This window comes from Augochlora pura, chromosome 7 (genome assembly GCF_028453695.1).
Source record: "Augochlora pura isolate Apur16 chromosome 7, APUR_v2.2.1, whole genome shotgun sequence".
NCBI lineage: Eukaryota > Metazoa > Arthropoda > Insecta > Hymenoptera > Halictidae > Augochlora > Augochlora pura.
The window spans coordinates 27281361-27294314 of NC_135778.1; the positions used below are offsets into that span (position 1 = coordinate 27281361).

General features: G+C 42.3%; 1 protein-coding gene across 1 annotated transcript in view; it reads left to right on the plus strand.

The window, feature by feature from the left end:
* LOC144472508 (uncharacterized) overlaps positions 1-12954 on the plus strand; it is a 339391-nt gene that overhangs the window by 202735 nt on the left and 123702 nt on the right. The gene's annotated exons all lie outside the window — the stretch shown is intronic.

The window sequence follows — 12954 nt, forward strand, 5'->3', positions numbered from 1 at the left end:
TTTGAATATTGACAAGAAATTTTGCAGATCACTGAATTCAAAAAATCGTCAAGAAACAACATCCACCACTTTTCGCATCATATTATTATAAATAAATAATTACCAAAAAACACGTTAATATTGCTAAATTAGAGACTTCGCCTTTTAAAACGAGCACAAGAACTTTTCCTTACGATTTTTCTTCACAAAGTTACAGTATTTTGATTTTCGACAAATCATCAAAGTTCAGCGACAACGACTCATTCGAATTCCAAAGACTTTTCAATAACAAACTTCTCATTCACGATGCCATAAATCAATACAAAAATATCGATCTTTTTCACCTTGCTCGAAAACGGAGACTTTATTCTTAAAGTACACGATGTTTAAACAAATTAACGTTGAAACAATTTTCTTAACTACAAATATCATTGACAAAAATGTCTACAACCTTTCAAACTCATTTCTCGAAGTCCGCGTCAACGAACGAACAAATATTTCGAAAAATAATCCGAGGCGCGGCGCGAAGCCGCTAGAATGATTTTTGGACGTGCGGCAGACCCACGGACGTCCGATGATAAAAACACAGCACCATGGGACCCGCATCAGCAAGCCCTCCATCATGGTCGCACAAAGAGCGAAAAGTTCTACTCCGCGGCGCGGAATAAAATGAAAAGGTGAAAAAGAACGGCGCATCCTCTGCGACGCAAAAAAGTCCCTTGGAATCTCGAAATGCTTTCGAGAATGATGAATGGCGAGCTAGATCATTAGCTAATCGCGGGTTCTCCGTGCCGGTGGCGGTCCGTTGCGCGGATTCGACGCGTTCCAGCGCGTAGATTCGAACGTCGCCAAGTCGCCGATATTCAAGTTACTATAACTTCGCGAAAATTAGTTGTAAGACAAACTTCTTATGCTCATTTCAAAGAGCGAAGTCTCTACTATTAACACAACAAGTTTTTTAATAAAAAATAGTTACACTAAGAGATACACTAAAATGCGAGCAAAAGAAATAAAGAGTGAAAATGGAGATCCATTTGTACATTTTCGAATTTCGATCTCTGTACGGAAGTAAATAATTATTATTTATAACTAATAATAATATGTGATTGGAGATTGAAGCGTCTGCTTTCAAAGTAGTTGAAGAGTATCGATCTATGATGTTTCTACGTTGTTTTATCGTTCGTTGAATGTTATAATAGTAGTCGATATTTAGAATTCTATAATTTGGTTTAAAGAAATTGCACTAGGATCTATGTGGACTTGCTTTAAGGGTTGAAATTTCTACTTTTAAATGATATTAGTCATACAGTTTAAATAAAATTGGTATAGGCCAGTAACGTCGTTCTAAAAGAGTCCAGACGGATCCCACGCGTTGCAGCGCGGATATTGGAGCGCGGGGGACCCGAGGGGGCGGGGAATAATATGAGTGACAGCGTCGGATACAGATATATAGGAATTAGGGGCCATCTCTGGATCCGATCAAGCGATCAGACGTATCAAAGATGAACGTGCCAATCACTACGCGGAGATGTTCGTGACAATGTTCGAGCCGAGCCGAACCCTTCATCCGTGCAGGCTTACGTCGGATCGACGCCGGTAACCGAGCCTCGATCCCCGGCTACGGCGGCCTCTTTCCTCGCTGCAACTGCCACAGTCTCGTAGACCGAAGTCTCACCTTTCCAACGAGACCAAAAAATTGGATCCACGATTTTTTTTGTCGCGGTTTTATGGCACTTGGAATGAGAAGCGTGTCGCCGGCTTTGGAATAAATTATTGATCGCCGCCTCTCTCTCTCTCTCTCTCTCTCTCTCTCTCTCCGAACGCGCCGATATTCAAGGTGCCGTAACTTCGCTGGGAAAAAATCACAGAACGATCTACCTGGACTGGTTTCAAAGGCCGTAGTCTCCTCTTTCCAACGAGTTCAAGAACTTCGATCCAAGATCCTCTCTTAACGATTTATTGAACGTTCAATGGAAAGCGTGTCGCTGCTAGTGGAACAACTCGATGATAGTCGGCCGAGTCGTCGATATTCAAATTACTGTAACTTCGCGAGAAATAGTCGCAAGACAAACTTCTTATGCTTATTTCAAAGAGCAAAGTCACTGCTTTTAGTACGTCTAGAAAGTTTTTTAATAAAAAAAGTTACACTAATATGCGAGCGAAAGAGTGAAAATGGTGATCCATTTGCACATCTTCGAATTTTGATGTCTACATAGAACTAAATAATTATTATTTATAATTAATGATAAGATGTAATTGAAGATTGGAGCGTCTGCTTTCAAACTAGCTTAACAGGATCGATCTACGACGTCTCTATGCTGTTCTATCGCGCGTTGAATGGAAAGTGTGCCGCGCGGTTCTAATTATCCGAAATAATCCGATCGCGTCCCGCGATGTTCCGCGGCCCGTTTGAGGTTACGCAGCCGGCAAAGGGTACGTGGAAAATGCCGGCGATCCGGCTGATTCATCAGCTGCTTGGGAAAACGCGGCGGAGGAAGGCAGCACTCGCGGGACATCGCGTATAGATCGCGAGACCGCGATCCGAATCTCATACGACACATTTGCCCGGCACGTATCAGCCCCGGCCGACCCAACCTTGTTGACTTCCACTCGCGTCCCCGTGCAACCCCTGCGACTGTAATATTACCTGATCCTGGTGCCCGGTTACGGTACCTACCGGTGTAATATTCATTTCCTCCAGTAAAAGCCCTTTCAACGGCTCTTTCGGGCTCGGATATCGGAAAAACGAGGCATTTCCGTTGGTAAATGTCACGGAGATAGGCGGACGGCCAGTGACCACATATTACCAATCAATTTGCCTCTGTCGATACTGAGAGACGCGACAGAGAGCGAGAGGGTGCATGAAATCGACTGTGAGGCGGCTAGGAAAGGGGTTGACAGAGACGCGGGGGCCATAGGCGTGGCTAGGTGTGCGTATGGAAAAGTGGCCGCTCCATCATATTTAACTCGGATAGCCAATCATCCTTGTCACTGTTCGGGTGATAGATTATTTTAATCAAGTTATTCCCACCCCTGAAACCCAATCATTCTTCGGGAAGGGGGATGGAGGAGAGGAGGGCGGGGGGAGGAGGAGGCTTGCCGGAGACGCCGCGGGAACTTGTCAAGCGCAGGGTGTGTACAGTTCTAGTGCTTGAGCTATGCGCTCGAGAATACGTCATCGTTCCGTTACAAAAAATTGTTGGACAATGGCACCAGGTCCATTTTCAAGGCTGAAGAATCTACTTTCATATACTGTATTCTCTTTTCTACTTGAAAATTTTTCTATCACTTGGCGGATGATAAACGTCGACCTAGAAGTTGTCGCGAAAATGACGATGTTGGGGTAGTAGTCGATATCCAGAATTGTGTAATTTGGTTTAAAGAAATTGTACGACGATCTGTGTGGACTTGTTTTGAAGTCTTGAATCTATACTTTTAAATGGTGTTAGTCATTTAGTTTAAATAAAATTGGTTCGTGATAGGGCAGGTGAGCAATCGAGTCTAGAGAAAATTAACAGTTCGATTAGTGGCCAATATTCAGATATTTAGAACTTGGTTAGAAAAAATCGTAGAACAGTTAAAGATGACTCATTTTGAAGGTTGGGATCTTTATTTTTACACACTGTTATTCAGATACCTAAAGAAAATTTATCTACAATATGGTAGATGAGAAACGTCTGCCAAAGTGTCTGAAAACAAAATCAACTGGGTTCGAGTAGTAGTCAGTATTCAGACCTCCACAAATTGTTTAAAAAAAATCGTACGGCAATTAACGTGGATTCATTTTGAAGACTGAAACCTGTACTTTTATATACCGTTTACTATTTAGCTTATAAAAATTTATCTAGGACACGGCGGATTAGAAACGCCGGCCTAAACGTTCGAAAAAATATCGATATTTCAATATTCAGATTCCGACAATTCGATCGACGAAACTGTACTAATTTTCTTCCGCTTATCCCCTACCCCATATAAAAATCAAATTAACCAGCGGCGAGAGGACTAGGCTAAATGGAGCCTTAACCTGGAAACCATCGGTGCGTGGTAGCCGGAGGTTTTTCAATAATTCCCCGGGCTAAGTGGAAATTGGTAATTTCGCTGTTCGATAATCCATTTTTTAATGGCTCTGACGAGCGATTGATTCGTCTGGCGGCCGAAATCTTCCTGGGGGGCCAGGGCCGGCTTTGTTGCTCCTCGCGCAGAGGCCGACGGGAACGTGATTTACGGGGAGCTGCGGACTTGACGTGTTTTAATATTCGACAGGATGAAGGGTAGATTGAAAAAGTTCGGAAAATCGACTGGTCCGCCGTACCGGGCCGGCGATACCCTCCGCTATCCGTTAGGCGAATGTCGGATCTGCCGGAATCCGGCGTACCTTCACGCTCCATTCCAAAAATCTGGTCTACATGGTGTCCCAGAAATCCATCCCCCATCCAGAAACTCTGACGCCCGCTTTCCTGACTCCTTCTCATCCAACACATTCCTTGAATCATTTCAAATAACTTTGTCCTTTACAAAATTCTCATACGAGGCTCCGTTAACGAGTTACCAGCGAGAAATGTGGACCAATCACGACGACGTTGGCTGTACTCGATCGCTAATTGGTGCGCGTTTTTCGCTGATAACTCGTCAACGGAGCATCGTAGAACATTTTCGCAAAAGAAACAGTTGCTCTAAATAACCAAAGGAATCGCCTGGTTATAATTTTGAAGTGAATTGTTTATTTTAATATTTCTACCCTGCAATTTGTGGCATTTGAAGCATAATTAATGATAGAATAGACTTTGACTCGGATGATATCGTAATGTATACGTTCCACGAGACCATTAGGGTTTCGTTCGCTGATTTTTCGGTAACACGCACACCACGCTCTGTAGTAAGGCGGTCAGATCTGTAATCGTCGATCCCAGAGGATTTCTGAAATTGTAGGCAAGCCACGTGATTCATTCAGCCTCTGGACAGTGACACTGGTAGACTGGAGGCAGACCCTGAAAGATATTGGCACGATGTCAGTAATTTTCGGCACGTGATACGGTCGTTCGTTCCCGGAAATTGGAGCCGTTAATGGACGGCCCAGAGGTGGGGGGGGGGGGGGGGGGTGACAGCTGTTTCATTTGCTAGCCGGATGTAATTGCTCGGTAATCATTTATTTATGGCCTATTGATTTTTTGTTTGCCGTGCCGGCATGAATGCATTTACAGGGAAGGCTACTTTGCAGAAACATTCGTTCTAGCGTTGATCAATTACGCGGCCACTTCCATTCGAACAATAGGGCCGCGAATTGAATGCGTTTTCGCTGCGGGAAATCGGCCCATTGTCCGCGGTACCATTAATTGGGATTTTTACTAACATGCGGCCGGGACCTAGCCTAAACCTGGCGACGGGCTAGCCTAATACGCGCTTGGGCCGCATTAACTGCGGCCGGGAATTGGTCGCGTATTTTTCACGCTGCCCGCCGCCGCGCAATTTTCTTTTATGAAAACGATTTGCAGCGGTTGAAAGAGGAGGATTTGATCTTTGAAATGAGATTAGCTGGAACTTGAGGAGACCTTTTTTTAGGAAGTTATAGTAATTCAAGTGTGGATTGTGTTTTGTGTAAGGTTTGGATAGAGGGTGGTGGTAGATTTTTCATTCGAAATGATATAAATCGGTAAAAAAAATTGCAAGTTCATTTTTTTTGGACTCATTGGAAAGCGGAGATTCTATTCTTTATAATTATTTAGTTATATATATAACAAAATTTTTTGTTACTTTACAGACCTATGAATTTGCAAAATTGTTAAACAATTGACGCTTCCGTTTTGTCAGCTGTATTTGGAAGTAGGAATTTTTATACCTGGAAACTCATTATACATATGAAAAGTATAGTCAATGTTCTTTAAAATGAGCCTAGATAGACTATCGTACGATTCTTTTACGCCAAGTTACAGTATTTTAAATATCGACGACTATTTCAGGCTAACTGGTGTATGAAGTGATTTCGATATTCAAGGCACGTTTCAATTCAAAGTGCCGTAAATCGGTAAAAAAGTCGCTGACCCGATTTATTGAACTTATTTGAAAGCTGAGACTCTAAACTGAAAACTGATATAGTTTCAGCCTGCCGAAAAGTTTTTTGATCACTATACAGACATGCAAACTTGAAAATTCCCAGAAAATGAGCACTTTCACTTTTCCGTTCACATTGTCTCACAAAAATTTTTTATTAAAAAATGCAATAAATTCGTCGAAAGTAGAAACTTCACCGTTTAAAACGAGTATAAAAAAACCACCCTACGATTTTTCTACAAGAAGTTACATTCCTCTAAATATCGCCAATGTCTCAAACCGCGACGACGAATAAACTACCCTAACACGAAAAATGGCATAAATATTGCTATACCACTTAACAAGCTCTCTATAACCACTATAAACATTCCGCTCCTCTGACACAAGTTGTCTTCGAAAAAATCTCGCAGGCAGCACGTGTAAATCGCTCGTAAACGAGCAGCTCCGTCGTACGGAGCACGGGGTCCGTCCATTCATCAAATCGTTGGCTGGCTCGCAGCCTCGGCCGCGCGGGTTCCGAGTCCCGCTTTCGTTTCGGCCGCAAATCATCTTAACGTACGCGAGTCTGCTCGTAGTTCGAGAGCTATAATATCCCCGATCCACAGATTCTCGGAATAACCGAGAGAGGTGATCGCGGGAACAAAAATAGGGGAGAACGTTCAATTTTCAAGGTATCCTTGTCCGGACTTTTTTGATCGTTTCTTTCAGTTTCTTTCCAAAGAAAGATTCGTGTAATTCAACGTTCTAAGATTTGTGTAATTTATGGCAAACAGTGAAATTTTTAGGAAAAAAAGGAGAGGAACTTATGCTGTATGTATTTTATGTTGTATTTGATACCTCACATTATATCCGATATTTTATGTTATATTAGACATTTGATATTATATTTGATATTTTTTGGTACATTTGATGCCTTACATTACATCTAAAATTTTTGATATATTTGATGCCTTACATTATGTCTGATATTTCATATTATATTTGATATTTTCTGTTGTATTTTATACCATACATTATATCAGATATTTTATATTATATTTGATATCTTATATTCTACATGATACCTAACATTATATCTGATATTTGATGTTACATTTGACACTTCATATTATATTTAATATTTTATCTTACATTTTGTACTATACCTCATATTATACAGTTTACATCACACCCCATATTTCATACTACACATTACACTAAAAAGTAAAACTATTCCAGTCACAAACCACTCGAAATTAAAAATTAAAACCAACAAAAATATTCCCAAATTTCTCCTCCTCCCGACCACGAAAATCTGAGAACCATAAATCGCCAAAACAAACCACCCTGAAGCAATTCAAATCGCCCAACAATCAATCGAGAAAGCCTTGACTTCACTATTAAAGCTCCCGAATTCCTGAAACCGGACCACCTCGCGCCGTCGCCAAGAAATCGTCCCACCACTCCGTCAAGGATTCCAGAACGCCTGGATTTATGAAATGCAAAATGCTTCGGACAAACAATGCTTAATCGGGAGTTGCCCGCCTTTGTAATCCGGTCTGTCGCTACAAGGCCGGAGAACCTAGCGACTGCGTTTTGTAGGTGGTAAAATCGCGAGGCTCCCCTAGGTCCCTCGGCGGCGTGCTCCCCCCCCCCCCCCCTCCCCCCTCTACTTTGATAATCCGATCTTTCTAAGGAGATTCCCCATTTTTACAAGCTCGTCTCAGCTCGCCGCCGAGGGCATTCGAAATATTCGGCCGGGATTTCAGTCGGTCGGGCGACTAAGAGAGCGAGAGAGATAGGGGATAGCTGCCGAGAGAAAACATGGTTCGAGGAGAGAGCCGGGGACGGGACCGGGGAGCGGGCGGCGGCGGTGCCCTCCGCAAATTCGTTCCAATTGTTTAAAAGTACGGAAACGGGTCGACAAGGAGCTTCTGCTCGCCTCCGAAGACGGTTGTTCCCGGGTTCAGCGAACCGTGCCGCGTTTCCGTCGACCATTATCGTCATTACTTTATAACGTCGCGGTGGTCCCCTCCCCCTCTCGGCATGTATTTTCTTGAGAGCATCTCGTGCACCGGGATCGAGCGTGTTCCTCGTCTGTCGGATCCCCGGGACACGCTCTCGCGGTTCTCAAATTCTTTCCGCTTTACGGAGAACTGTTTTCCCTCGTTTCACTTTCGATCCACCCTTCCCCCTCCACCGCGACACCCGAACGGATTACTTCTACCACCGGCGACGTCGCGATGCGTTCACGGCGGACCGGAATCGAGAAACTCGCGGGGACGCGATGCGCCGAATTAGCTCGCGGAGTCGAAGCGGACGTTCTACGCGGATCCGATCACCTTCTTTGATTATTGGTCCACTTTTTCGAGATTGTTGCAGTTGGGTATGTTACGGCTTCAATATATGGGAACGGTATTGCAGTATCGTAGTATAAGGCGATCGGTATAATATTAGGTTGGGGAAAAAGAAATCCGTTATTTTTTCCGTAGACGGCTATAGTGATCGATATCTGTTAAAGTATCGATCAAACAATTTCAGATTTATGCTCATTGGAAAGGTGACATTTCTCACTGCAGAAATTCTTTCTCTGTTTTTTGTTTGGTCCATTCAGTTGCGAGATACAGGCTGTTGAAAATGGAAGTAAACATAGAGAAAATTCGGTACATTTTACAATTTTTCTTTGATAAAGGTTAGAGTGCAAGCCAAGCGGCTGAAATTGTGGATGGTGTTTATGGTCCGGATGTGGTAGAAAATGTTGACAGGATCATAGAAATAATCGTGGACAATAATTATCTCGTCCTATTAAGGGAAATGTTGAGGACGAATAGGTACTAATCAACGCAGCGTAAAAGGAGAAGTAGTGCAAGGGGTTAAAGGTGAACCGTGTGGATAAAGAGTACCACTGGAGACAAATTAATTTATTTTATGATATGGGTTTTATTCTATGTTGTTTTACTTTATTCTATTTTGTTTTATTTTATTTTATTTTGTTTTATTCTATCGTATAAATATGCCTATTATTTCAATTAATAGCCTGTAAATCAATTATCATGAGAACACAATAATAATTAGCTTTCTATTATTGAGATATTATTACATAATTTTCTGAATAGTTGATACAGATTAAATATTATAATTTGATATTAATATAATTATTAAGATATAATTTAGAATTATAGAACATTAATTAGAATTTAAGATCACTTGAATACATAATTAGAATTTAACATTACATTAATACATAATTAGAATTTAAAATCATATTAGTATATAATTAGAAGTTAAAATCATATTAGTATATAATTAGAATTTAATATCACATTAACATATAATTAGAATTTAAAATTATATTAATACATAAATAGAATTTGAAATTATATTAATACATAAATAGAATTTGAAATTATATTAAAATATAATTTATATAAGGATTATGATTAATACAATCATGAATGTGGGGATCTAGCTAAACCATTCTTGGAAGCTCTAGAAAAAAGCAACGGCCACGGCCGTTGCATCGACCTGCGGCTGTTGGATCGACCCGTGTCCGTTAGGTCGATACGCGTTTGTCCTCTGATCGAAATTTCACGGCGAAATGTCTGTACATATACATATAAAGCGTACGATACGGCGATGCAGGCAGTGTGTAAAAACAGCGAGTGAAGAAGACATCGAAACGGCGAAACAGGGAGACAGCGTAGAGCGAAAAAGACGGCGAAACAGAGAAACAGCGAAACGAATACAAACCAGAATTTTTTCTTTGTATTTGGGCGGCCGAGTAAGCGACTTGTAATTCATACATCTTCTGCTCAATAAACGGACATTCTATATTTTAAACCTAATTGCACCTAGCAACCATATAGGTTAAATTCAATATATTCCCACATTAATATTAATATCTTCTAAATACTAGATACAGAATAAAATAAATAAACTAGACAAAACAAATACTACTTAATACTAACATTACAAATGTGCAAAATTTGCAAAATATTGCAAAATATGCAAAAATATTCACGCCCTTATAACCGATTTACTAAAGTGTTAAAACGACAAAGACCCGAATTATCCCGCGGCCCAGCGAAGGGCTGCGATCAATATCCCTTTCGAAACGAAGGGACAGTGGTCGGTCGGGATAAATCCGCGAGGAAATCCAGGAAAATGGGAGGCCGACCCGTCCTCGGTCCCTTCGCCCTGCGCACCTCAATTATTTCCTCCTTCGGCGCGAGATAAACGGACCGCGAGACTCGCAGGTCACCGCGACACCGGGAAACAAAGAAAATCGTCGTCTACGACGGTAATTCGTGTTACCGGCGACCTTGGGCCATCGGTGCGCGATATTCCGCGCGCGGAAAATAGTCGGTGGGAGGGAAACTCGCGGGAAAACCGGCCGCGTAGACAGACGTCGCGAAGAAGGTAGCCGCGATATAATTAGCAGAAATTGGAGTTAAGTCGGAAAAGCAAAGTTACGGGGGGGGGGGGGGGGAGGATCGGCGAGGAGAGGACCAGTTAGTATGGCGCGAGGGGGTATGGGGCGGACTGCCATTTCGCGCTGGCAGCTTTGCTTTTTCCTCCGCTGCCGCTAATATAATTACTAATTAATTACTGTTCCCCAAACCAGCCGAGAGAGAGAGAGAGAGAGAGAGAGAGAGAGTCAAGCTCTCCGCCTGGTTTCGGCGCGGAAGGACACCGCCGCCGCCGCGGAGGCTCGCCGAGCTAAGGATAATTCCTGGCCAGCATCCGACGGAAAAGTAATGCCACCCCCCGGTTTTAATAACGTTGTTCGTACGTGGCGCGGCCGCGCCCGTTGAGCCAATGGGAACAACTTTTCACCGGCGCGACACCAGGCGACCCACCTGCGTTCGATGCCACCCTCGTAATTGTTTCCCTTCGTCCCGCGGGACCAGCTGAGAACACCGCTAGAGAAAAAAAAGAAATACAGTTGTTCCGTCCTGCGACGGAATTTTATGTTTTTTATTTAGTCTGCGACCGAATTCGCACTGTTTTCGCGGCGAACGGGTTTGTTTGTTTGTCATCCTCTTGACGGGGCGAGATCGTGTTCGCACGTGTTTGTTCGGTAAATTGTTGCACCGCTATTCACAAAATGCCGGTATTTTTGACACTGTCTGTTGACATGATATGGTCTATATAAAAACAATTGTCAAAAATCAGTTTTCAATGATAATTATAATTATACCATCTTCGGTTAAGATTATCTCTGTTTGGTAAAGATAAGAATTTAATTTATTTAGGATTAGGAGAACGAGAATTAATTATTTTATGTAATGTACAAATAACGAATAATCGTTGGTTGAATATTGGTGATTGTTTGAAGTGACGAATTTTTGTTTTGTGAACGAATATGTATTAATAAATTGAATTAAGGTTCATGACCATTGTTACATAAAGTTTGTAAAAGGTTGTAAAATTTGTTTAGATCTTTGTAATCTTCTTTGAGCGCAATTGTTTAAATGGAACGCGTTCTATGGAACAAAGAGCGCCTCGGTTTTTCAAGAATATTCCGATTTGTCCACGGACACGCTATTAAAATATCAAATTGCAAGCGAAAACGCAGGTAAAGGCAGCAAGTCTTTGTATAATAATCTAGAGAGAGGTTCAAGAAATAATTTTCCGTTCAGATCGTAAGACGTTTTTATCTTGTCCTTCAATTTTTAATTTAAACTTCGTTGAACGCATAAGTTCGGTTCTCTATAGACGTATAACTTTAAGAAAACGAAACAATACAATACTATAAATAATTAAACCATACAAAAATCAAAACAACAAGTGTTCAACAACCTCACTCAGAATAATCAATTCATCTTATTATTTATTGCCGTGATCTTTGAATAAATTAATATCAAAAACCCGGCGATGTAATAAGATCGCTTACCGACGTGATTTCTAGTTGCCGCGTGTTACTTGTTCGGTTCAACTCAATTATTTACGCAAACGTAAATATTCCAGACTACGAATATTTTATGAAAAAGATAAAACGAAGCATTAACCCTTCGCACTCGAGTGGCGAGCCTGCGGCCCCAATAAAATTGCTGTAACACGTTCCAAAATTATTCTAATAGATATCACCAAAGCTTAGTTGGAAAAATTGGTTGAAAGTGCAATTGTTATATGAGTCACGAGATTCAATTTCATATGCATAGGATGAATTTTGTTATATAAAATGAAAAAACTAGAAGCCAGAAAAATTATTTCAGATTTCTAGTTAAGATCGCTCCGAGTGCAAAGGATTAATTTTTTGTGGTTTTCTCATTGCTCGAAGAATCACCGCGCGACGTCCTGCTTCATATTCAGATGAGCATCGCGTGTCCCTGGGAAACGTACTCGCCCGGATTCCATTTACAAAGCATTAGCGTCCTCTGGCCGGTGCGCAGCTGTCCGCGTATTTATTAAGCTCCGCCGAACTCTCTCCGTCGGCGGCTTGTAGTTTCAATCGTTTCGGAAGTATCAGATACTCCCGGCGGCGGTGCGCGGGGCGCGGGGCGATTTGAAGTAGTTACAACAACTTATTACCACATGCGCGTTAAAAAACAGAAGGAAAAGAGTAGTTACACAAAGAACGGCGGGAAAGCTGGCGGACGAGTGGGCGCGGCATCGAGGCAGGCCAGCCACCGTGAACAAAAAACGAGAACGCCGGAACAGAACTGTCGTCGAAACTTTGCGCTCGGCCGACAAAAGAGCCGATCGAGCGGGTCTTTACACGGGCCGAGTGACCCGCCAGACCGTTTTCCACCCCGCTCGACGTCCGCGCCGCATCGCGCGTCGCGTCGCGCCGCATCGCGCGCCGCTTTCAATATTCTCCGGTGACGGATTATATACCGCACTTTTATTTATCGATCGCCCGGTCGGCAGATTAAAAAAATGTAAAAATTCAACCCCCCAATCCGCCCCCCGCCACTACGTCGACACCAGGCCGACTGTAACACA